The 25,974-nt window shown below is 42.9% G+C and overlaps 1 protein-coding gene and 1 long non-coding RNA gene across 2 annotated transcripts in view; one reads left to right on the top strand and one right to left on the bottom strand.

Moving 5' to 3' along the window:
• The window catches only part of LOC143775665 (nuclear receptor ROR-alpha), a 502,224-nt gene that overhangs the window by 428,930 nt on the left and 47,320 nt on the right, over positions 1–25,974 (bottom strand). The gene's annotated exons all lie outside the window — the stretch shown is intronic.
• The window catches only part of LOC143775666 (uncharacterized), a 32,572-nt gene continuing 31,524 nt past the window's right edge, over positions 24,927–25,974 (top strand). The window contains exon 1 of the long non-coding RNA XR_013215684.1: positions 24,927–25,030. This is a non-coding gene — a long non-coding RNA (uncharacterized LOC143775666). The remainder of the gene's footprint in view (positions 25,031–25,974) is intronic.

Genomic DNA, 25,974 nt, shown 5'->3' with positions numbered 1-25,974 from the left:
CTTTAGAGGGTCTGCAGTTAGTGCAGATCTCAGTGCACCCCACATGTGCAGATCACAGAACTCCCAATGATATATTTTTTTCTGAAATGTTTCATGAATTGTATTCTGTTCTGCTTAGTACTACGGTTAATGGTTTCTACATTATTTTCCATTGTTATTAAAAGATTGGTGTATGAATAGCTTATTATTTAGCAGTTTCACAATGGGTATAGAGGCAATCATGGCCATTTTTTACTTCTTATACACACTGCACAATAAAAATAAAGGGAACACTAAAATACCACATCCTAGATATCACTGAATGAAATATTCCAGTTGCAAATTTTTATTCATTACATAAATGAGGAGGTAGCTGGCCTGCTGCTGGGTTGTGCCCTCCTACGTCCCGTTCCATGTCTCCTGGTGTACTAGCCCGTCTCCTGGTATCTGCGCCATGCTCTGGACACTGTGCTGACAGATACAGCTACCCTTCTTGCCACAGCTCACATTGATGTGCCATCCTGGATGAGCTGCACTACCTGAGCAACTTCTATGGATTGTAGACACCGCATCATGCTACTGTATCTCTAGGGGCATTTACACTACTGAGCATCATTTCCTTGTCTTGAGTATTTCCACTGAAGTTGGACCAGCCTGTAATTTGATTTTCCACTTTGATTTTGAGTATCATTCCAAATCCAGACCTCCATGGGATATTCATTTTGATTACATTTATCATTTTTATATTTTATTATTCTTAGCGCATTCCGCTATGTAATGAATAAAGATTTGCAACTGAAAAATTGTACTAAGTGATATCTAGGATGTGGGATTTTAGTGTTCCCTTTAATTTTTTGAGCAGTGTATTTCTATATACTTGCAAGTGATAAGCATCAAGCTTGTGGGACATAAACCATGTGAGCTGAAGGCATTGGAACAATTTGTCCCATCAACACATCGTGTCACACATTAACAACGAATACACATTCAACGCACAAATACACACTGTCTGGCAAGTACAATGACAATATCATGGTGATGTATATAACAGAAATGTCTAATTGCAGCATCTTATACAGAAGCCTTCCTATTACTGTAATTATTATTAGAATTGTTATTTTTATATATTCCCCAGCACTTAACAATTCAAAGGTCCATGTTCATGCTACATCAGACATAAAAGAGTAACACATAGTTCAGCAATTTGACCAGGAGGAGTGAAGGCTCTCATCACAAGAGCTTACAATCCATGCGCTCATAGGGATGACAAAAAAGGTAAAAAAAAAGTCCAATATCTAAAAAGATCTGCAGGGCGGGATAAGCTGCTATGTACGGTACACTTCACCGCCGGCACTCACACAGCTTTAGAATATAGCAGCTATGTCCGTCCATTGACGTCTCTGGACTACATAACCCGTAGAAGCTATTTACAGCGTAATCCCTTGAAGCTGGACAGAAGTCGCCCTTTCTCTTGTTTAGACCCTGTACTTTTTCTAGGGATATTCAAGGATGCCGTTGTGACCTGAAATGACCACTTCACGCTTTTGTGGTAGAAATCCTGTATACATCCTGCTAATGATTTCTAAGAAGATGTCCTCACGTGCCTTATCTAGGCGGATTTGCACTTTTAGTTTTGCAGGCGAGTGGTTGTCCTATGTTTTCAGTTGTGCTGTTCTACGTAACACTCCCCAAATATATCAAAACAATTCTCTGCCGTAACATGTTTGTAAGTAGAAGCACTGACAAATTGCTTGGCTGGTTTAGATTCTACTTCTACGAAAGCTTCCAGTGCTAGTATTACTCCCATATTAAAGGGAGTCTGTCACCCCAGAAACTCAATTTAAATTATTTATACAGCCCCTACAAAGGTCATACCTGCAGTACAGACTTTTCTTGTTTAATTGTGCAGAAAAACTATTTTATTGCATATGCAAATGAGGGCTTCTCGGTGCACTCTTAGCATAACCAAGTGCACTGTTCCACCCTTTCAATCAACATCCTGCACACTTTCGCAGAACTTGACTGACAGTGCTTGATTGCTGAGAGTGAGCGCCGTCTGAATTAAATCCCTGACCCTGCATGTCCGCACTGACACTGCAGGAGCCAAACAGGCATGCATACACAGTGTTTTACTACACGCATACTCATTCCTCTCTTTTATCTGAGGTGCTCACTCGTTACTATGTGATCTTGCGTGAAAGAAGCGGGTGCCACAGACAAGAGAGAGGCATAAGAGCGAACCCACAATTACACTGTGTGTGTACCTGTTCAGCTCCTGCAGTGTCTGTGTGAGCATTGAGGGATGGGAATTTTTTTTAGAGAAAAGCGAGCACTTTCAATCAAGCTAAGGAAAAGTGAGCAACATATTGATTGAGGGGGTAGAACAGAGCACTATACAAAATCCTTGACCACCCCAATCGTGCAACAAGAAGCCCTCGTTTGCTTATGCTATAAAACCATTTTCTGCATAATTAAACAAGGGATATCTATGGTACAGGTGTGAGTTTTATGGGGGCTAAGCCCCTACAGAACTGTATAAGTAGTTTCAATTGAGTTTTGGGGGTGACAAACTCCTTTAAAATGTTGGTTAAACCTTTAGTTATATTTGAGTACCGTCTAGCTGATTATGATGTATATTTACAAAGACAAATTTGTGAGTGGTGTAGGACAGGACAAGACCGGGTAATTAAAATGTCATCCAGCCCTAATCAATTGTGTTGGGCTTAAAAAACACAGCTTGGTATTGGAGACCTGTGTCTCAACTGACAGAGGAGCTACATCGTAGGCACACAAACCTCTGTGAGCCAAGGAGAAGGGCTGTGACATCAGAAGAAATAAATCTTCCCCTCAGCTGACTGAACACATAGGACTGAGGCTGGAGCTGTGCTCAGTCACCCAAGGAGAAGATTTGCTTCTTCTCCAATCATAGCCCTATTTCTCATCTCACTGAGTTATGAATGCTCCTCTGTCAGTTGCAATACAGGTCTCAGGAGCTGTGTATCTTCAGACTGCAGGCTGTCCTGACATGTGACCAGGAAGGGCTGCAATTTGAATTATGAGACAGGCCAATTGTGTTACATTATTGGAGAATCCTTTTATATCTTGCATTAATATGTCTTCTTAAATTATTTATCTTTTAAGCTCTTTGTTTAATATTAAAGAAAACAATAATACTAATTAGATTGGAAACGTTGCAATACATTTGATTAGAAAAAATACTTTTTTTCTTCTTAGGTTTCTTTTTCCCTTACATGCCATATGAACACACAGTAAGTAACCAGTCATACTCAATGCACTACAGATATCCCTCTTAAGAATTTAGCTTCACTGAGAGATCAGATTGAAGCTGCAGCATACCGATGTCTATATGGAAAAAGGGGGAAGGAAAACAGCAGCTGTATGCATAGAAACTAAGACATGAAAAGACAATGCTGAAGCTGCAGCATCTAGTAAGTGTTCAGAAAGTGATATTATTATTCATATTCAGTGGCTTATTCTGAAAATTATCATGAGATGAATTACATTTTAATAAATATATTACAAATTTGTTTCATTTCTACTTTACTTTTTACTGAAACATACACAAGATATGTGTTTCAATATACGACTACTGATTTTGCAATTCCTGTTTGACAATTAAAGAAGCGCTCCTCCTCCCATCAACAATTTTATATTCTTAATATATTGCAATCAGCATATTATATAGCACTGTGTACTTACAATTGCTCATTTGTCTTTTTACCCAGGTAATTCTTTTTTTTCCATTAGGTCTATGACATCACGTGATTATAAAATCAGGAAGTTTCTTTTTCCTGAATGAGTCATCATTGTTAACCTTCTTGGCGGGGAGGAGGAGCAGCGAAGCTGGGTCAGAAGTTGAAGAGGGGGATGACTCATGCAGGGAAACTGACCTCCTGTTTCTACATAGAGCTTAGAAGGATACAGCTAGTTTGTTTTTAATCACTGATGTCATAGACCTAATGGAAAAGAGAAGAATTAATTGGGTAGAAAGGCAAAATGAGCAATAGTAAGTACACAGTGCTATATAATCTGATGATTGTCAGTATATTAAGATAAAATCTTTGGGAGTGCTTCTTTAAGTGGGAGCATCAAAGCATCTTAGATAATCTCCTTTACCTCTCTGAAAACCCTCTTGGAGTAATCCTATGTTAGAAAGCAATGGTGCATGCAGTGGACCAGTAGGTCAGTAATTGGACAGATTGGGGACAGAACTATGACATATACAGTATATTATTTAGTATTTTGTTTTATCCTAGTAGCTTATGTGTAGTTTGATGCCTCTTCCTTAGCAGCTACATTTCATTGCAGATTGTATATTGTAATGAGAAGAATTGAACTCCAGAAGAACCACACAAAATGCAGTGTATTATCCTGGCAGTAAACTCACTGAGGATCTGGTAACAAATACTTGGACGGAGGACTGTTCAATACACAACACATACTGACATCAGCCCAGTGCCACTAGCAGTGGTGAAGAGCCAGAGAACTCCAACGCTACCATAATTAGCTACTGGAAAAATATTAGATTTCTTGTTACATGAAGCTGTCATGTACTGTCATATAAACATATGTAGTGTGGGATGGGTGAGTGGCCCCGCATTCAGTCACATAATAATCTCTTTTATTTTTTTTTAGCCGATATCCGGCGACAACGATGGGAAAATTAAAAAAATGCATATTCATTTTTCAAATTTTTTTTTTATTTCATGACCACATAGGACTGCTAATATACATTTTAAAATGTGTTGCCCTTTCTGTAAAAATTATTTTTATATATCGGATATTTCTTTTCTTTTTTACGGGGGCGGAGTTAGTAATAACAGATTGCATTGGCAGTGGCATTTTTTTTTACCTAATTCTTAATTATTTTTCATTTATGCCACCTATAGCACCCCCATAAGGTCTTATGAGGGGCATTTCAACATTGAAATGCTTTTTTTAAAATTTGATTTCCCTAATAAGTATTACTCGTATAACCCTGCAAATTGCCTCTTCTGATGAAAAGAGGACTTAACTCTATTTTGCCACCTGTTGGAAGTAGCGATCCTACAAGTCACAATCAACCCTTTAACGAGTCGTGCAATATGACTTAGGATAAAAGCCAAATCAGTATCTCAATTCGCAGACACGGTGTTTCGAGCTGTTGGCCCTCGTCAGTGCGAAGCATGAGAACTGATTTGGCTAGGTGAGAGGCTCTGGACTGGGGTCTAAGGGGTATCGTTTCTCCTTATGGAGAGTGACATACCAGCTGGCTTGTCAAGGTAAGGAGGCTTATGCGCCGTGCAATGCTCCTCTGGGAAATAAAATATGCAAATTGCCTCTTCTGAGAAAAAGAGGACTTAACTCTATAGCGCCACCTGTTGGAAGTAGCGATCCTACAAGTCACAATCAACCCTTTAAAGAGTCGTGCAATATGACAGGATAAAATAATATAAGACCCATCAGCTTCTGATTCCTCACTACACCTAGTGATCTCATGACCATGAGCTCCAAAGGAGAAAGCTCCGCTAGGGCTCCCTATTTCTTTCCACTGGTTTAATGTGTGTACATTGATCGGGAAGCTAGAAATGGTAATAAGCCATCTCTGCCTTCTGTATAGGGAAGTCAGCTGTGTCCGGTAGACGGCTCCCCACTCCAACAGCTGAACAATTGCGTGCAGCTGCTCTACTATGAAGTGACATTTTAGACTGTCACTGCCGAGATAGAACACAGACCACCGAGATGTGTAAAGTTTATAGTCAGTCTACAAGTAGTTAAGAATAGGAAGCCACACGCTAAAGTCTTTTCAAAATAGTCCTAATTAAAAATCATAAAGAAAACTCTGTAAACTTCCCCTAAAGGACCTGACTTTTTAGCAAAAGTCATATCTGAACTTCAAGGTTGTGGAAACCAAGGGTGCTCTGTGGCTTCCCACAACTCTCCACGTCTACATTTGCGGTCAGAATGTGAAATCTCTGTGCTTATTGCGAGATCTCACTGATGTGTCTAAACAAATACTGTTTGCGTTTTAAAACAAGCTATGGAGCAGTAACTGCATCAAATACCTTGACGATGCATAAGTGTTGTTTGAAAGTGCAAACAGAACTTGTTTAGCCAAAAGAGCAAGATCTTCCGATACCTTGTGAAATCTCAAAGTCTGACCGCAGAAGTGGTCGTGGAGGGTTGTGGGAAGCGTGTAGAGTGCTTGATTGACACAACCCGAAAGTCTGCTAAAAAGTTTTCTTTATTACTTTTGAATAATGTTATTTAGAAAAATATTTAGTGTGAGGCGGCCTGATTTTTTCCTTAAAAAGAACCTGTCACTGGCCATCAATACGGAATTTTTTAAATCTAGTAAAAATGTTGCTGTTCACCTGAATCTGGCATTGTTTTTCTTTTGTTCCTGCACTTCTTATTTCCTGAGATGCGGTCTCCTCTTCCCTTTATGTAGATCGAATCTTATTAACCAAGTGAGCATGGTCATCAACTCTTCTATATGGGAGTCTTCTTAACCCCTTAACCCCCAGAGCTTTTTTCGTTTTTTCGTTTCTGTGTTTTTGCTCCCCTTCTTTCCAGAGCCATAACTTTTTTGTTTTTCTGTCAATATGGCCATGTGAGGGCTTATTTTTTGCGGAACGAGTTGTACTTTTGAAGGACACCATTGGTTTTACCATGTCAAGTAACAGAAAAGGAGAAAAAAATTCCAAGTGCGATGAAATTGCAAAAAAAAGTGCAATTTTTGCTAGGTTCACTAAATGCTAAAACTAACCTGACATTATGATTCTCCAAGTCATTACGAGTTCATAGTTTGTGCAGATACCAAATATGTGTAGGTTTGATTTTTTTTTTTTGATTGGGGCGAAAGGGGGATGATTTGAACTTTTATATATTTTTTTATATATATTTAAACACATTTTTTTTTTATTTTGCCATGCTTCAATAGACTCCATGGGAGGCTAGAAGCATCCACTACTCGATCGCCTCTGCTACATAGAGGTGATGCACAGATCACTTCTATGCAGCAGTATTACAGGCTTACTATGAGCGCCGACCACAGGGTGGCGCTCATAGCAATCTGCCATCAACAACCATAGAGGTCTCGAGGAGACCTCTGGTTGTGATGGCAATGCACCGATGACCCCCGATCACGTGACGGGGGTCAGCGGTGCGAGTACTTTCGGCCGTGCAGCCGGCAGCGTTTTTTAAATGCTGCTGTCAGAGTTTGACAGCGGCCTTTAACTAGTTAATGGCCGCGTGCGGAACGCGATTCCGCTTGTGCCCATTGCGGACACATGTCAGCTGTTGAAAACAGCTGACATGTCACTGCTTTGAGGTGGGCTCACCGCCGCAGCCCACCTCAATGCGGGGGATACTGCCAGCTGACGTACTATTCTGTCAGCTGGCAGAAAGGGGTTAAAGGGGTTGTCCAAGTTTGATGTACAAGTCTGCAGTTACTCTATGTGACTGCAGACTTGTTAATCCTGACAGTGCACTATTTTCATTAATGCGGTCCCATACTGACTAGTCGTGTGTTATCTCGCTCAATACACCTGTCTAGTCGTAATGTGACCGGGAGGAAAATCACATACTTGCGATCACATGACTACCCGCTCCTAGTGCCGACACCGGAGAATCCTGACAGCACACACCGTCTGCTTTGTGAGGATTCACAAGTCTGAAGTCACATTGAGTGACTGCAGACTTATACCCAAGACTGGACAACCCCCTTTAAAATCAAGCCCAGTTGGCTAAAAAATAGATTTATATACAGGGAACAGGGGCCCATATCTCAGGAATGTAGAGGCACAGGAACAAAAAAAGAACAGTGACACTTTCAAGAGAACAATAGCAAAACACCAGGCAAAAAAATAACACATTTATGTCAAGTGACAGGTCACCTTTATATAAAATAGGCAGCTACTAGTGATAGGTACTCTTTAAGCCCTCCAAGAATTTTCTATGTTTATGTTAATACAAATACTGGGAGGAGGCAATAATTGCATCCTGTACAAGAACCGCTGATGCATCATTTGGGCAAATGATAAGATGTTAAACTGTATTTGTCATTTCAGGTGACTTTACAGCATAAGGTATCATGTTTGTATAAAATAGCAAAAAGAAAAGTCCAGCTCACCATAGTCGTTGTCCCAAGAAACTCGGAGCACGGAAACGCTGTGTCAAGGCGTGAAGAAACCAAAAATGAAGAAAGAATTCCAGCTCAACGAGACGGTGAAAAAGGTGGCACAGCACCCTTAATCGTGATATCATGATTAAGGGTGCTGTGCCACCTGAAACGCGTAGATAGTGTTTTTATTACATTGTGCTTATGTTTTATCCTCTGCTTCTGATATGAAGTGAATAAAGTACCCAGTTTTTACTTTTTCACCGTCTCGTTGAGCTGGAATTCTTTCTTCATCATGTTTGTATACAATATTTCTGGCCAATTTTTCAAATGTTTTTCCCTCTGCAGGCTTAATCTCTAATTGTCTCTGAGCTAGTACAAACAATATACACGGCACTCTTGCAATAGAGAGATGAGGCGCCCTCGTAGGGTATCCAGCCCGTAACTTATAGTTTCACAGAAAACGTGGCACTCAGGAAGCGATTTGATGTGAGAAAAGAGTTCCTATTATTGTGCAATCATTGTTATTGTTAAACGTTTTGGGTCCTGATAGGGACCTTCGTCAGAACTGGATGCTGAAGAAAAGGAGGAACCCGTGTCGGCTAGCGCATGGAGTGTGTGATCTGCGTCTCCGGTGGCTCCAACACTCCATGCACTAGCCTTCTGCTAAAGGTCCCTATCAGGACCGAAAACGTTTAACAATAACAATGGATGCACAATAATAGGAGCTATTTTCTCACATTAAATCGCTTCCTGAGTGCCAAGTGTTTTTGAAACTATATGTCTCTGAGCAAGTAGATGGAAATTAGCTCCTATGTCTACAATATCTGCTCTTCTGTGTTCCTGTAGCACATAATCAAAACCAGCAGAATGGAGAACATTATACAGAAGTACTGAGCAGTATAACTGTAAATCCAGCACTGGGGTTGAGTAAAAGATTTACTAGAAAGTGGTGGCATGATCTATCATTGTCATTCTGTACCTTTTCTCTCACTCTGCTGTACTATCCCAACACCACCACCCCCTTTCTATAGACTTCCACTTGCAGCTGTGATCTGATACAGTGGGGACAAAAGTATTTAGTCAGCCACCAATGGTGCAAGTTCTCCTACTTAAAAAGATGAGAGAGGCCTGTAATTGACATCATAGGTAGACCACAACTATGAGAGTCAAAATGAGAAAACAAATCCAGAAAATCACCTTGCCTGATTTGGCAAGAATTATTTAGCAAATTATGAAAATAAGTATTTGGTCACCTAAAAACATGCAAAATTTCTGGCTCTCACAGCCCTGTAACTTCTTCTTTAAGAGGCTCCTCTGTCCTCCACTCATTACCTGTAGTAATGGCACCTGTTTGAACTTGTTATCAGTATAAAAGACACCTGTCCACAACCTCAAACAGACACACTCCAAACTCCACTATGGTGAAGACCAAAGAGCTGTTGAAGGACACCAGAAACAAAATTGTAGCCCTGCACCAGGCTGGGAAGACTGAATCTGCAATAGGCAAGCAGCTTGGTGTGATGAAATCAACTGTGGGAGCAGTAATAAGAAAATGGAAGACATGCAAGACCACTGATAATCTCCCTCAATCTGGGGCTCCACGCAAGATCTCACCCCATGGGGTAAAAATGATCGTAAGAACGGTGAGCAAAAATCCCAGAACCACACGGGGGGACCTAGTGAATGACCCGCATAGAGCTGGGGCCACTGTAACAAAGGCTACCATCAGTAACACACTACGCTGCCAGGGACTAAGATCCTTCAGTGCCAGACGTGTCCCCCTGCTTAAGCCAGTACATGTCCGGGCCTGTCTGAAGTTTGCTAGAGAGCATTTGGATTATCCAGAAGAGTATTGGGAGAATGTCATATGGTCTGATGAAACCAAAGTAGAGCTGTTTGGTAGAAACAAAACTCGTTGTGTTTGGAGGAGACAGAATGCAGAGTTGCATCCAAAGAACACCATACCTACTGTGAAGCATGGGGGTGGCAAAGGGACCAGGATAACTGATCTGTGTACATGAAAGAATGAATGGGGCAATGTATGGTGAGATTTTGAGGGCAAACCTCCTTCCATCAGCAAGAGCATTGAAGATGAAGCGTGGATGGGTCTTTAAGCATGATAATGATCGCAAGCACACCGCCAGGGCAACGAAGGAGTGGCTTCGTAAGAAGCATATGAAGGTCCTGGAGTGGCCTAGCCAGTCTCCAGATCTCAACCCCATAGAAAACCTTTGGAGGGAATTGAAAGTCCGTGTTGCCCAGTGACAGGCCCAAAACATCACTGCTCTAGAGGAGATCTGCATGGAGGAATGGGCCAACATACCACCAACAGTGTGTGCCAACCTTGTGAAGACTTACAGAAAATGTTTGACCTCTGTCATTGCCAACAAAGGATATATAACAAAATATTGAGATGAACTTTTGTTAATGACCAAACACTTATTTTCCACCATAATTTGCTAAATAAATCTGGCCAAATCAGACAAGGTGATTTTCTGGATTTGTTTTCTCAATTTGACTCTCATAGTTGTGGTCTACCTATGATGTCAATTACAGGCCTCTGTCATCTTTTTAAGTGGGAGAACTTGCACAATTGGTGGCTAACTAAATACTTTTTTCCCCACTGTACCTCAGTAAGCAGCTGGTCTGTCTGTTTTCAAAATATGAATTTAAACTTTACTTGTGAGTGAATGTCAATTCAGGAGGCAGAGGTAGTTGGTGGGTTTTCGGGGAGATCAGCTAATCAGGAGAGAGAGAGAGAAGCGTACTTATCTGATAAGGCATACTACAAAGTTTCTGATATTAGTTTTTTGATTTGTGCAATGTTTGTTGCAAGGACAGTGGCCATTTAAGAAATGTTTTTTCCAATAATAATCAAAGCATTGGTGATACTTTCCGACTATCATATAGGCTTGAGATCAGAGAAGAGGATATTCAGCTATTATCTTGCCTAGGGCTCTATTCAGTCATTATGCATCTCTGCATGAGCCTAAAATGTAGTCAGCATAGCATGCCATTGTAGCACACAACTACATGCAATCTGTAAACCTTGCAGACCTACAGATGGTGCCATATTGCCTTGCAAATCCATGTGTTAATCTCACAAAATCAAGCGAATTTGTATAAAATTTCACTAAAACCCCACATAGTAATAGCAGCACATTCTTGCAGTTTCATTATGCACAAATACTTAAGGATCAGCTAATTATTAGTGACATGCTGGGATAAGATGTTATCTGAGCATGCTCATGTGCTATCTGAGTGTTTTCGGCGTGCTTGAAAAATATGTTCGAGTCCCCGTGGCTGCAACCCAACCACAACCCATGCAGTGATTGCATTAGGTAATCCCTACATATCTCACGGCTGTCCAACATCCATGTTACATGCAGCCGCAGGGACTCGAGCATATTATTTGAGCACGCCGAAGACATTCAGACAGCACATGAGCATGCTCAGATAACACCTTATCCCAGCACGTTTGCTCATCACTACGAATAATATCTTAATGGGATCCCAAATCTTATACTAATATAGGGTAACCTCTAGCAAAGTCGATAAATGAACTTTGACAAGTGAAACACTTTCCTTTAATAGACAGAGGATGATTACTGAAGTACCACTGTCATCGATGGGTCACCTATGTAACTAGTTCTAGGTGGCCGAAACAAACACTTAAAGGGTCCACAGCATTTGCAATCGCATAAATGAAGTATCAGGAGATGTGGATATGCTGGAGAGCAGACGTGATGTTACACTGGTGAGTGCTTTTCTCAAGGCCATAATGCCAGTTTAAATCCAGCTTTCCCTCCTAATCTTCTTAGCAGCCAGCAGAGACAGGCTGTGTAATTTTGCAGCGTGAAGATAAGAAATATCCCCCCGCCCGTCAGATTAGCACGGGAGGCGTGCTAAGGAAGGATATAATGAACTTCAGGCTAATAAAAAGCACTTATACATATATTATCTGTGAAACGCCCCAGTGTGTATGATGCATGCTATGTACGTAGGCAATCTGTCATTGGGATGGGGAGCAGTGATGATCTATATAGGCATGTGCCATCAGTGCAGGGAGAAATCTGCTGTCCTACCAGGGATGTGTATAATCCAGCATAAGGTGAAGCCAGTACCAACATCTGTGGCTCCAGAAGTCTTAGGCCTGTTTCACACGTCAGTGGCTCCAGTACGTGAGGTGACAGTTTCCTCACGTACCGGAGACACTGACACGTAGACACATTAAAATCAATGTGTCTCTGCAGATGTCAGTGATTTTTCGCAGACCGTGTGTCCGTGTGCAAAACACGGAGACATGTCCACGTTTCTCCGGCAGCACGGTCCGCAAAACGTCCCGCACACGTGCACACGGAGAACAGTGTGCACTCTCCTCCGTGTGCACGTACCGCCGCAGGAGAAACAGCACTAGAGTTAAGCGCTGTCCCCTGCTTTTGGTGCTGAAGCCGGCATTCATTCCTTCTCCCCAGCAGCGTTAGCTGGAGAGAAGGAATGAAAAATCAAGGTTTTTTATTTTTATTTTGTTAAGAATAAAGTTTGGGGTCACCTCCCGCCTCCCACCCCATGTGCGCCCGCCCGTTTGCATTAAAATACTCACCCAGCTCCCGCGATGTCTCCTCTCAGCGCCGGCAGCTTGTCCTGTATGAGCGGTCACGTGGTACCCCTCATTACAGGGATGAATATGCGGCTCCCCCCTATGGGAGCCGAACTGTATTATTAACAAAAATAAAAAATAAAAAAACCTTGATTTTTCATTCCTTCTCTCCAGCGAACGCTGCTGGGGAGAAAGAATGAATTCCGGCTTCAGCACCAAAAGCAGGGGACAGCACTTAACTCTAGCGCTGTCTTCTGCATGGTCCGTGTGGTCCTCAGTCGGCACACGGGCGGCACACGGCTGCCGCACGTGTGCCACACTGATGTGCCACAAGAGCACACGGACACACGGACACGGATAACTCCGATACCGGAATTATTTGGACATGTGAGACTGGCCTTAAAGAGTAATTGATGGAGCAAAAATGGTATCAATTGTAGCACATCCTGCTGGATCCTAACTTTGCTACCACCTATGGCACAGTTTCTTTAACGTTTCAGCATTTCTCAATCTAAAATCACATTGGAATAATTTTTATGTCAGATTTATTTGTTTCTAAAGCGAACTTGTCACCATAAAAATGCAGACTGCCTGCAGGCACCATGACAGAGCAGGAGGAGCTGAGTAAATTGATGGATAGTTCTGAGAAATGATTAAGTATAGATTTTGTTTTCTTCATTGAATTCTCTGGTCTTTCTTGGATTTTGGGTCCAGTCGGCGGTCCTCTCAGTGACTGACAGCTACCTGTGTATGTACACTTATACAAAGTACACGGTCGGTCACGGATTAGATTTTGGGTCCAGTGGGCGGTCCTATAAGTGAATGACAGCTACCTCTGCATGTACACTTATACAAAGTATACAGTCAGTCATGGATTAGATTTTGGGTGCAGTGGGCGGTCCTATCAGTGACTGACAGTTACCTCTGCATGTACACTTATACAAAGTACACAATCAGTTACGGATTAGATTTTGGGTCCAGTGGGCGGTCCTATCAGTGAATGACAGCTATGTCTGTATGTACACTTACAGAAGGAAAGCTGTCAGTCACCGATAGGACCGCCCACTGGACTGAAAAGCATAGAAAGAGCACAGGTTTAATTAAGCCCTTCCCGACCTTTGACGCATACGCTGCGTCATGAAAGTCTGTGCCAATCCGACCTATGACGCAGCGTATGCGTCATGGAATGATCGCGTCCATGCAGATCGGGTGAAGGGGTTAACTCCTATTTTACCCGATCTGCAGAGACAGGGGGAGTGGTGCTTCAGCCCAGGGGGGGTGGCTTCACCCCCCCGTGGCTACGATCGCTCTGATTGGCTGTTGAAAGTGAAACTGCCAATCAGAGCGATTTGTAATATTTCACCTAAAAAACTGGTGAAATATTACAATCCAGCCATGGCCGATGCTGCAATATCATCGGCCATGGCTGGAAATACTTAAGTGACCCCCCCCCACACCCACCGATCGCCCCCCAGTCTTCCGTTATGGGGTCCGGTCCCCTCCGTCCGCCTGCCGGCTCCCCCGTCCTCCTGTCCGCTCCCTCCTTGTTTGAATAAACCCCCCCTGTGGTCCGATCACCCCCCCTGTGCTCCGATCACCCCCCCCTGTGCTCCAATCCACCCCCCCACCACCCCTTCATACTTACCGATCCTCCTGGTGTCCGTACGTCTCCTCGCTGGGCGCCGCCATCTTCCAGCCGGCAGATTCCTTACAAGTACATTTTGATCGCTGTGGTAGGTTCTATCACAGCGATCAAAATAAAAAAAATAATAAATACCCCCCCCCCCTTTCTCACCCCCATAGGTAGGGAGAATAATAAAATAAAGAAAATATTTTTTTATTTTCTTTTTTCGTTTTCCACTAGGGTTAGGGTTAGAACTAGGGGTAGGGTTAGGGGTAGGGTTAGGGTTACGGGTAGGGTTAGGGTTAGGGGTAGGGTTATGGCATGTGCGGATTTGGCTGCGGATCCGCAGCGGATTGGCCGCGGATCCGCAGCGGATTGGCCGCGGATCCGCAGCGGATTTGGCTGCGGATCCGCAGCGGATTGGCCGCTGCGAATTCGTTGCAGTTTTCCATCAGGTTTACAGTACCATGTACACCTATGGAAAACCAAATCCACTGTGCCCATGGTGCGGAAAATTCCGTGCAGAAACGCTGCGTTGTATTTTCTGCAGCATGTCAATTCTTTGTGCGGATTCCGCAGCGTTTTACACCTGTTCCTCAATAGGAATCCGCAGGTGTAATCCGCACAAAAAAAACACTGGAAATCTGCTGTAAATCTGCAGGTAAAACGCAGTGCCTTTTACCTGCAGATTTTTCAAAAATCGTGCTGAAAAATCTCACACGAATCCGCAACGTGGGCACATAGCCTTAGGGTTAGGGTTGGAATTAGAGTTAGGGTACCGTCTCACAGTGGCACTTTGATCGCTACGACGGTACGATCCGTGACGTTCCAGCGATACCCATACGATATCGCTGTGTCTGACACGCAGCAGCGATCAGGGACCCTGCTGAGAATCGTACGTCGTAGCAGATCGTTTGGAACTTTCTTTCGTCGCTGGATCTCCCGCTGTCATCGCTGGATCGTTGTGACAGCGATCCAGCGATGCGTTCGCTTGTAACCAGGGTAAACATCGGGTTACTAAGCGCAGGGCCGCGCTTAGTAACCCGATGTTTACCGTGGTTACCAGCGTAAAAGTAAAAAAAAAAAAAACCGTACATACTCACATTTCGGTGTCCTTCAGGTCCCTTGCCGTCTGCTTCCCGCTCTGACTGTCTGCCGGCCGGAAAGTGAGAGCACAGCACAGCAGTGACGTCACCGCTGCGCTCTGCTCTCACTGTACGGCGGCACTCAGTCAGAGCGGGAAGCAGACGGCAAGGGACCTGAAGGACACCGAAATGTGAGTATGTACGGTTTTTTTTTTTTACTTTTACGCTGGTAACCACGGTAAACATCGGGTTACTAAGCGCTGCCCTGCGCTTAGTAACCCGATGTTTACCCTGGTTACCCGGGACCTTGGCATCGTTGGTCGCTGGAGAGCGGTCTGTGTGACAGCTCCCCAGCGACCACACAACGACTTTCCAACGATCACGGCCAGGTCGTATCGCTGGTCGTGATCGTTGGTAAATCGTTATGTGAGACGGTACCCTTCCGGTTGGAATTAGGGCTAGGGTTGGAAATAGGGTTAAGATTAGGCTTGTGGTTAGGGTTAAGGATAGGGTTAGGGTTGTGTTGGGGTTACAGTTGTGGGTAGGGTTGGGATTAGGGTTAGGATTAGGGTTAGGGTTGGATTTAGGGTTACGGGTGTGTTGGGGTTAGGGTTGTGGTTAGGGGTGTGTTGGGGTTAGGGTTGTGATTAGGGTTATGGCTACAGTTGGGATTAGGGTTAGGGGTGTGTTGGGGTTAGTGTTGAAGTTAGAATTGAGGGGTTTCCACTGTTTAGGCACATCAGGGGTCTCCAAACGCAACATGGCGCCACCATTGATTCCAGCCAATCTTGCGTTCAAAAAGTCAAATGGTGCGCCCTCCCTTCCAAGCCCCGACGTGCGCCCAAACAGTGGTTTACCCCCACATATGGGATACCAGCGTACTCAGGACAAACTGGGCAACAACTATTGGGGTCCAATTTCTCCTGTTACCCTTGCAAAAATAAAAAATTACTTGCTAAAACATAATTTTTGAGGAAAGAACAATTATTTTTTATTTTCATGGCTCTACGTTATAAACTTCTGTGAAGCACTTAGGGGTTGAAAGTGCTCACCACACATCTAGATAAGATCCTTTTGGATCACGTCCCCCCGAGGAAGCTCACGCGAAACGCGCGTCGGGGCCGCCAGACACACACTGACACCAACGACATTTGGGTAAGATTGGCAGTAGTACATGACTAGTACTTATTTCATCTGTGGGCTATGGAGCAGTGATATGGACGGAAGGATCAGGCACATGCCGTTTTTTCTTAAGGAGCACTATGCACTTTAAATTGATAAATATGCTCTACTGATTTATTAGCAGGCCCAGAGTAGTCAGCAATCTCTGCCTCTTCTATACTTCATGTGATATCTGCAGTGTGGTTTGTCTGCCGCACATGCATTATACGTGCACTTTGTCTGTAATGTTTGTAACTTATGTGATTTGATTATGCTTAATAAAAGTTGTCATTTTTTACTTATGACTTAATGGGTATTTATACTCCGTAGTTTTTCTATAGGATTTATATTATATATTAAGATCCTTTTGGGGTCTAGTTTCCAAAATGGGGTCACTTGTGGGGTGTTTCTACTGTTTAGGCACATCAGGGGCTCTGCAAATGCAACGTGACGCCCGCAGACCATTCCATCAAAGTCTGCATTTCAAATGTCACTACTTCCCTTCCAAGCCCTGACGTGCGCCCAAACAGTGGTTTACCCCCACATATGGGGTACCAGCATACTCACAACAAACTGGGCAACAAATATTGGGGTCCAATTTCTCCTGCTACCCTTGTGAAAAAAAAATTGCTTGCTAAAACATCTTTTTTGAGGACAGAAAAATGATTTTTAATTTTCACGGCTCTGCGTTGTAAACTTCTGTGAAGCACTTGGGGGTTGAACGTGCTCACCACACATCTAGATAAGTTCTTTGGGGGGTCTAGTTTCCAAAATGGGGTCACATAGGGGGGGTTTCTACTGTTTAGGCATATCAGGGGCTCTGCAAATGCAACGTGACGCCCGCAGACCATTCCATCAAAGTCTGCATTTCAAATGTCACTACTTCCTTTCCGAGCCCTGACGTGCGCCCAAACAGTGGTTTACCCCCACATATGAGGTATCAGCGTACTCACAGCAAACTGGGCAACAAATATTGGGGTCCAATTTCTCCTGTTACCCTTGTGAAAATAAACAATTGCTTGCTAAAACATCTTTTTTGAGGAAAGAAAAATGATTTTTTATTTTCACGGCTCTGCGTTGTAAACTTCTGTGAAGCACTTGGGGGTTGAACGTGCTCACCACACATCTAGATAAGTTCCTTGGGGGGTCTAGTTTCCAAAATGGGGTCACTTGTGGGGGGTTTCTACTGTTTAGGCACATCAGGGGCTCTGCAAACGTAACATGATTCCCGCAGACCATTCCATCAAAGTCTGCATTCCAAATCGTCACTACTTCCCTTCCGAGCCCCGGCATGTGCCCAAACAGTGGTTTACCCCCACATATGGGGTATCAGCGTACTCAGGAGAAACTGCACAACAACTTTTGGGGTCCAATTTCTCCTGTTACCCTTGGGAAAATAAAAAATTGTGGGTTAAAAAATCATTTTTGAGGAAAGAAAAATAATTTTTTATTTTCATGGCTCTGCGTTATAAACTTCTGTGAAGCACTTGGGGGTTCAAAGTGCTCACCACACATCTAGATTAGTTCCTTGGGAGGTCTAGTTTCCAAAATGGGGTCACTTGTGCGGGAGCTCCAATGTTTAGGCACACATGGGCTCTCCAAACGCGACATGGTGTCCGCTAATGATTGAAGCTAATTTTCCATTCAAAAAGCCAAACGGCGTGCCTTCCCTTCCGAGCCCTGCCGTGCGCCCAAACAGTGGTTTACCCCCACATATGGGGTATCATCGTACTCAGGACAAACTGGACAACAACATTTGGGGTCCAATTTCTCCTATTATCCTTGGGAAAATAAAAAACTCCGGGCTAAAAATCATTTTTGAGGAAAGAAAAATAATTTTTTTATTTTCATGGCTCTGCGTTATAAACTTCTGTGAAGCACCTGGGGGTTTTAAGTGCTCACTATGCATCTAGATTAGTTTCTTGGGGGGGTCTAGTTTCCAAAATGGGGTCACTTGTAGGGGAGCTCCAATGTTTAGGCACACAGGGGCTCTCCAAACGCGACATGGTGTCCACTAACGATTGGAGCTAATTTTCCATTCAAAAAGTCAAATGGCACGCCTCCCCTTCCGAGCCTTGCCGTGCACCCAAACAGTGGTTTACCCCCACATATGAGATATCGGCGTACTCAGGAGAAATTGCCCAACAAATTTTAGGATCCATTTTATCCTGTTGCCCATGTGAAAATGAAAAAATTGAGGCTAAAAGAAATTTTGTGTGAAAAAAAAGTACTTTTTCATTTTTACGGATCAATTTGTGAAGCACCTGAGGGTTTAAAGTGCTCACTATGCTTCTAGATAAGTTCCTTGGGGGGTCTAGTTTCCAAAATGGGGTCACTTGTGGGGGAGCTCCAATGTTTAGGCACACGGGGGCTCTCCAAACGCGACATGGTGTCCGCTAAAGATTGGAGCCAATTTTTCATTCAAAAAGTCAAATGGCGCTCCTTCCCTTCCGAGCCCTGCCGTGCGCCCAAACAGTGGTTTACCCCCACATATGAGGTATCAGCGTACTCAGGACAAATTGGACAACAACATTCGTGGTCCAGTTTCTCCTTTTACCCTTGGGAAAATAAAAAAATTGTTGCGAAAAGATCATTTTTGTGACTAAAAAGTTAAATGTTAATTTTTCCCCTCCATGTTGCTTCTGCTGCTGTGAAACATCTGAAGGGTTAATAAACTTCTTGAATGTGGTTTTGAGCACCTTGAGGGGTGCAGTTTTTAGAATGGTGTCACTTTTGGGTATTTTCAGCCATATAGAACCCTCAAACTGACTTCAAATGTGAGGTGGTCCCTAAAAAAAATGGTTTTGTAAATTTTGTTGTAAAAATGAGAAATCACTGGTCAAATTTTAACCCTTATAACTTCCTAGCAAAAAAAAAATTGGTTTCCAAAATTGTGCTGATGTAAAGTAGACATGTGGGAAATGTTATTTATTAACTATTTTGTGTCACATAACTCTCTGGTTTAACAGAATAAAAATTCAAAATGTGAAAATTGCAAAATTATCAAAATTTTCGCCAAATTTCCGTTTTTTTCACAAATAAACTCAGAAATTATCGACCTAAATTTACCACTAACATGAAGCCCAATATGTCACGAAAAAACAATCTCAGAACCGCAAGGATCCGTTGAGTTATTACCTCATAAAGGGACACTGGTCAGAATTGCAAAAAATGGCAAGGTCATTAAGGCCAAAATAGGCTGGGTCATGAAGGGGTTAAGGAAAGTACAGGGACATAGTCAAATGTCATAAAAATTAACTTAAAAAAAATCAGCCACTTAAACATCAACTTTTAAAGGCGCTGTCCAGCCATGCGAAATGATTAAACTCTCTGACTTTGAACCAGTTACTGAAGAAGAAGTAAGCAGGCTCCTTGCATCTTCTCGCCCGACCACTTGCACCAGTGACCCCATTCCATCACATCTCCTTCAGTCCCTTTCCCCGGCTGTCACCTCTCACATAACAAAAATATTCAACCTTTCCCTCACTTCCGGTATTTTTCCCTCCTCATTTAAGCATGCCATCATACATCCATTACTTAAAAAACCCTCCCTCGACCAAAACTGTGCCGCTAATTATAGACCTGTCTCTAATCTTCCCTTCATCTCTAAACTCCTGGAACGCCTGGTCCACTCCCGTCTTACCCGCTATCTCTCAGATAACTCTCTTCTCGACCCTCTTCAATCTGGCTTCCGCTCTTTACACTCTACTGAAACTGCCCTCACTAAAGTCTCTAATGACCTACTAACAGCTAAATCTAGTGGTCACTACTCCATGCTAATTCTATTGGATCTTTCCGCAGCATTCGACACTGTGGATCATCAGCTCCTCCTCACTATGCTCCGCTCCATCGGCATCAAGGACACCGTTCTCTCTTGGTTCTCCTCCTATCTCTCTGACCGATCCTTCACTGTATGTTTTGCTGGTTCCTCCTCCTCTCACCTTCCCCTTACTGTTGGGGTTCCTCAAGGATCAGTCCTAGGCCCCCTCCTCTTCTCTTTGTATACTGCCCCTATTGGACAAACAATCAGTAGATTTGGTTTCCAGTACCATCTCTATGCTGACGACACCCAATTATACACCTCTTCTCCTGCTTTCACTCCGACCTTCTTAGAAAACACCAGTGATTGTCTTACCGCTGTCTCTAACATCATGTCCTCCCTCTATCTGAAACTGAACCTGTCAAAAACTGAACTCCTCGTGTTCCCTCCCTCTACTAACCTACCTTTGCCTGACATTGCCATCTCCGTGTGTGGTTCCACCATTACTCCAAAGCAACATGCCCGCTGCCTTGGGGTTATCCTTGATTCCGAGCTTTCATTCACCCCCCACATTCGATCACTGGCTCGCTCTTCTTATTTGCATCTCAAAAACATTTCTAGAATTCGCCCTTTTCTTACTTTCGACTCTGCAAAAACTCTTACTGTTTCTCTTATTCATTCCCGTCTGGACTATTGTAACTCTCTACTAATCGGCCTCCCTCTTACCAAACTCTCCCCGCTCCAATCTGTCCTGAATGCTGCTGCCAGGATCATATTCCTCACCAACCGTTACACCGATGCCTCTACCTTGTGCCAGTCATTACACTGGCTACCCATCCACTCCAGAATCCAGTACAAAACTACTACCCTCATCCACAAAGCACTCCATGGCTCAGCACCACCCTACATCTCCTCTCTGGTCTCAGTCTACCACCCTACCCGTGCCCTCCGCTCCACTAATGACCTCCGGTTAGCATCCTCAACAATCAGAACCTCCCACTCCCGTCTCCAAGACTTTACACGTGCTGCGCCGATTCTTTGGAATGCACTACCTAGGTTAATACGATTAATCCCCAATCCCCACAGTTTTAAGCGTGCCCTAAAAACGCATTTGTTCAGACTGGCCTACCGCCTCAACGCATTAACCTAACTTTCCCTGTGTGGCCTATTAAAAATAGAAAAAAAAACAAAACACATAATCAGGTTCCTTGCATCGTGTTCTCATACACTTTATGCAGTTAATAGCCTCTGTGTCTGTACTGCTACATACTTAGGCAGTTAACTGGTTCATGCAGCTTTACATGAACACCCGAGCCTTACACTATGGCTGGTCCAAATAACTAAAGCAATTGTTACCATCCATCTCTCGTGTCTCCCCTTTTCCTCATAGTTTGTAAGCTTGCGAGCAGGGCCCTCATTCCTCCTGGTATCTGTTTTGAACTGTGATTTCTGTTATGCTGTAATGTCTATTGTCTGTACAAGTCCCCTCTATAAGTTGTAAAGCGCTGCGGAATATGTTGGCGCTATATAAATAAAAATTATTATTATTATTATAACTTACTAATAAACTCAAGTTTAGATAGATGCCCCCTCTCCTGTTTCATTGCTGGTCAGCAACACTATAGAGTTTGTTCCGAGATAGAACCGGAGCTATACCCTGCACCCACCCCCACTACAGACCTATACCTAGTGAGGGGCTTGTAGGGGATTGGTTGTCTGGCCCCCTTCTAAGCCACAATTGATTGCACAGACAAGGCATTGAAATGAGCTAGCCAGCCTTTAAAATGAACCAGTCACCTGGAAAAACCTGCAGATATGGGGTTAATCTGCAGTAAAAAGCCTCCCCTGCTGGCTTACTTCCTCTGGGAGCTGCCAGCTTTCAGTCATGGGGTCATGTACAGAGTGGCTACAGTCATCGGTCACTATACTGAGAGCGGCAGCTGCATGCCAGGCACTTTGTGTGACAGCCTGCTCTACAGCACTGCTCTGCAGACTGACCTGTCAATCACAGTGTGGGGTGTGTTTATGGAGAACGCTCACAGTATTGTAGGGTTTTCCTAGGTGACAGATTCCCTTTAAGCATGTTAGTAGTCATGTGCTGGCACAGAGAGGGGAAAAACTCCCTTTCTATGTTGGAATATACCTGGACCAGCGGTTTATTCAGGTCACAAGGGGTGTTATTCTAATTAATGTGCATTAGTCAATATAAGCGATTTGCATTTAAAACATATTAAAATAACTTTGCATCTGACTTAAAATATCAGAAAAAGCTTCACTAAAAGCAAAAATAAAATTGCCAATTGGACATTTATTCTGTAAACTACAGACAGGCATCTTCAACTACTACAGAGGTATAACTTATCTGTCAGCCACTTTCTTTTTAAAGGGAATATGTCACCAGGTTTTTTCCACCTAATCTGAGAGCAGCATAATGCAGAGACAGAGACCCCGATTCCAGCGATGTGTCACTTACTGGGCAGCTTAGTGTAGTTTTGATTAAATCACTCTTTTATCAGCAGGAGATTATCATTAGAGGACTAGTAAACCTACTGCAAGGTAGTCAGGCGTATTCATGCTCTTTATAACCCTGCCACCATCACTGATTGGCAGCTTCCTATATGCACTGTACATGGGCAGAAATCTGTCACTGCCAATCAGTCGTGCGGGTGGGGTTATACAGCGAGAAGCATTCAGAGAACTGCTAGATCTGCAGCAAATAAAACAGGGATTTTATCAAAATTACAGTAAGCAGCCCAGTAAGTGACGTTGCAGGAATCAGGACCTCTGCTCCTACATCATGCTGCTTTAAGATGCGGTAACAAAAACCTGGTCCTTTAATTAAGAAGGAAAAATATCAAAAGGTCTGTAAAAAGTGAGCTGTTTAAAAGTATTTTAAATTAATATTAATATTTTAGCTGGTCATGGACACCACGGAGTTCAATGGTACAATTCTGCAATGTACCATTAGGGGCAACACATTATATCACGTTCTGTTAAACCCTTATATGCTGCATTATTTGTATGCATTTTGTTTGTTATTTCTTCAGTGCCATTAAAAATGATGTTGCTATACAACTCCCAAGGATACATACATTATCTACATACCAGTTTATACTAACTCTCATTTAAAATAATATATTGTTTAATATATGCAACACTCCTTTGGGCTCGTTCAGACAAGCAGCCTGCTACCACCAAGAACAAGCCAGTTCATGCGATGCTCCTTTTGAAACTAATTTTAACACTCTCCTAACATCCAGGAATCAATTCAAGATTTTGAATCTTAGGCCGGGGTCACACTTGTGAGTGCAATGCGAGAAACTCGCACGAGTCTCGCACCTCAATACCCGGCACTCGGGAACAGAGCGTTCATCTGCATAGGAATACATGCAGTCACACACTCCGGTCGCGAGTGCCGGCGGCAGTGCCGGGTATTGATGTGAGAGACTCATGCATCGCATTGCACACGCAAGTGTGACCCCGGCCTTAAAAGGGTTGTCCAGGCTTTGAACAAAAGTCTACAGTCACACTATGGCTGCCGAACTGACAGGCAGCCAAATCGGTTGCATGGTGACAGCGTGTAGTGCACGCGGTGGTGACATGAACATACTATATGTATACGATTTACACACTAGTGGTCACCAACTAGCCTCATCAGGTTTCTCTAAATTCACTTCTATTGAGATAAGAACGAGCTTAGCTGCATGTGATTGCAAGTAGGTAAATTATCTCCTCGCCCCGAGGAATCATGGCAGGGTGTGCGCCGAGTAACTGCAGACTTTTGTCACAGGCCAAGACCACCCCTTTAATTTATGCTTAAAATTGATAGTAATAATCTTTAACTAGACCTAAGATACAAATCATACCTCAAACCTCGAACCTTAAGAGTTCTAAAAATATTGTCATTTTTGCATTCTTTCTGCATCTCAATTTAGAAGCTCCTTAGCGTCCTTCTAGCTCCAGTAAAGTGGTAGACCCTAGCTACTGGGGAGGAGCAGAAGTAGTTCTGCCGAAATAAATTATGTACAGTATGTGCTTATTAGTGCAGTAGGGAATTTTAGGTTATGTAAGAAGTGCAATCAGGTGGGGTTGGAAGGTGAGGAGAGCTTATGGGCGTACTCGGTACTGTTTTATGTGACAAGGAGCAAATGAATAGCTGAAATTTACAGCATAGGAGATCTGTTTGTCCTGTGGCCCTAGGGGTCATGAAAGGCACAGGTAAAAGGTTCAGCTCATTATTAATATTGTCACATGCCTCTATATACGGTAATATCATTTTATTTTAGTGATAAAACAAGCATCTTCAGCTGTACCACCATGGCAGACATTTCTGAGTCCTCTATGCTAACTTGTCCTTGTACCACCTGTATGATGGTTGCATAATCTTTTCTGGCCCAAAGGTCATACTGTCACAGTAAACCCATCCTAATGGCAGCAGTAAAAATATATTACCATCTAAAACACATAAGGGGTTGTCCAAGTTAAAGAGAAAAAAATCCTCTACAGGCAGTAATTGGTATTAAATGAAGCAATACTCACCTGTTTAAACCTGTTGCATCATAGAAGACCACTCTTAGGCTCTCCGCCGGGACTGGAAGTGATGATGTCTGGTTCTTCAGTAATATGATCAATGAGGCTTGTGATTGACTGGAACGAGACTCACCAGGGGCACAGCTGTTGGCAGCGGTTCAGGCTGGTAAGTATTTCTTCATCTATTCTTTAATACCATTAACTTCTGGTGGAATAATTTTTACATAATGGCATATTTAATGGATATGCCATAAAAGAATGAAAAAAACTAAGACCCTGCATGCATGAGTCTCTATCCAATACATCCATTATAATGAAGCTAGTGACACAGATGCATGGCCCACTCTCCACCTCATCCACTCAACTACTGTATTCCTTAATGGAGTGTGGATTGACTGCTCACAGTGGGAGAAACAAAATATTAATCTACTAATTATGATGCCTTTTAATGGCTAGCAAAAATAAAATGTGTGAAGTTACAAAACAAGCTTTCAAGACAGCTTAGATCTCTTCATCAGGCATGGTAAATCAAAGTATCTGAAGAAGCACAAATATTTACTCAAAAAGAGCAGTAATGACATAATAAATGGACATTTAAAAATACAAACCAACCATTGGAGAGTGAATCCTTCATTAGCTTAGATTAGTGGTGTGACAGTTTATTGTCCCACTATCCATGTTAGATCAGAGACCTGATGCCCTCACTGTCTCTGGAGAAGATCCCTCAGATTTTGGAGTGAGTCATAAACCCTTGTGACAGAATTAGTCCTGCTTGGAGAGTATCAAAGACTGTCATAAATTTATATTCTAAAGCCCTTCAGTGTTTTTGTAATTTGAAGTTACCTTTTAATATAACAACTGATATTGTCAATTTTGTGTCCTGGACCACAAAAATGTTTGCCCACAGGAATATGGCTTTTGTCTATAATTGTAATTGTGTGATGATGAGATTTCATCCTTACTCTCCCGTTTCTCCAATACAGAAATCCCCAGTAAGACATATAGTGTACAGAATAAGGCTATGTGCGGATTCGCAGCAGCTTTCCATGTGTTGTACAGTACCATGTAAACCTATGGAAAACCAAATCCGCAGTGCACATGCTGCGGAAA

Source organism: Ranitomeya variabilis, chromosome 5, assembly GCF_051348905.1.
Source record: "Ranitomeya variabilis isolate aRanVar5 chromosome 5, aRanVar5.hap1, whole genome shotgun sequence".
Taxonomy (NCBI): Eukaryota; Metazoa; Chordata; class Amphibia; order Anura; family Dendrobatidae; genus Ranitomeya; species Ranitomeya variabilis.
The sequence above is the reverse complement of the archived record's forward strand: the minus strand, read 5'-3'. Positions and strand labels throughout refer to the sequence as shown.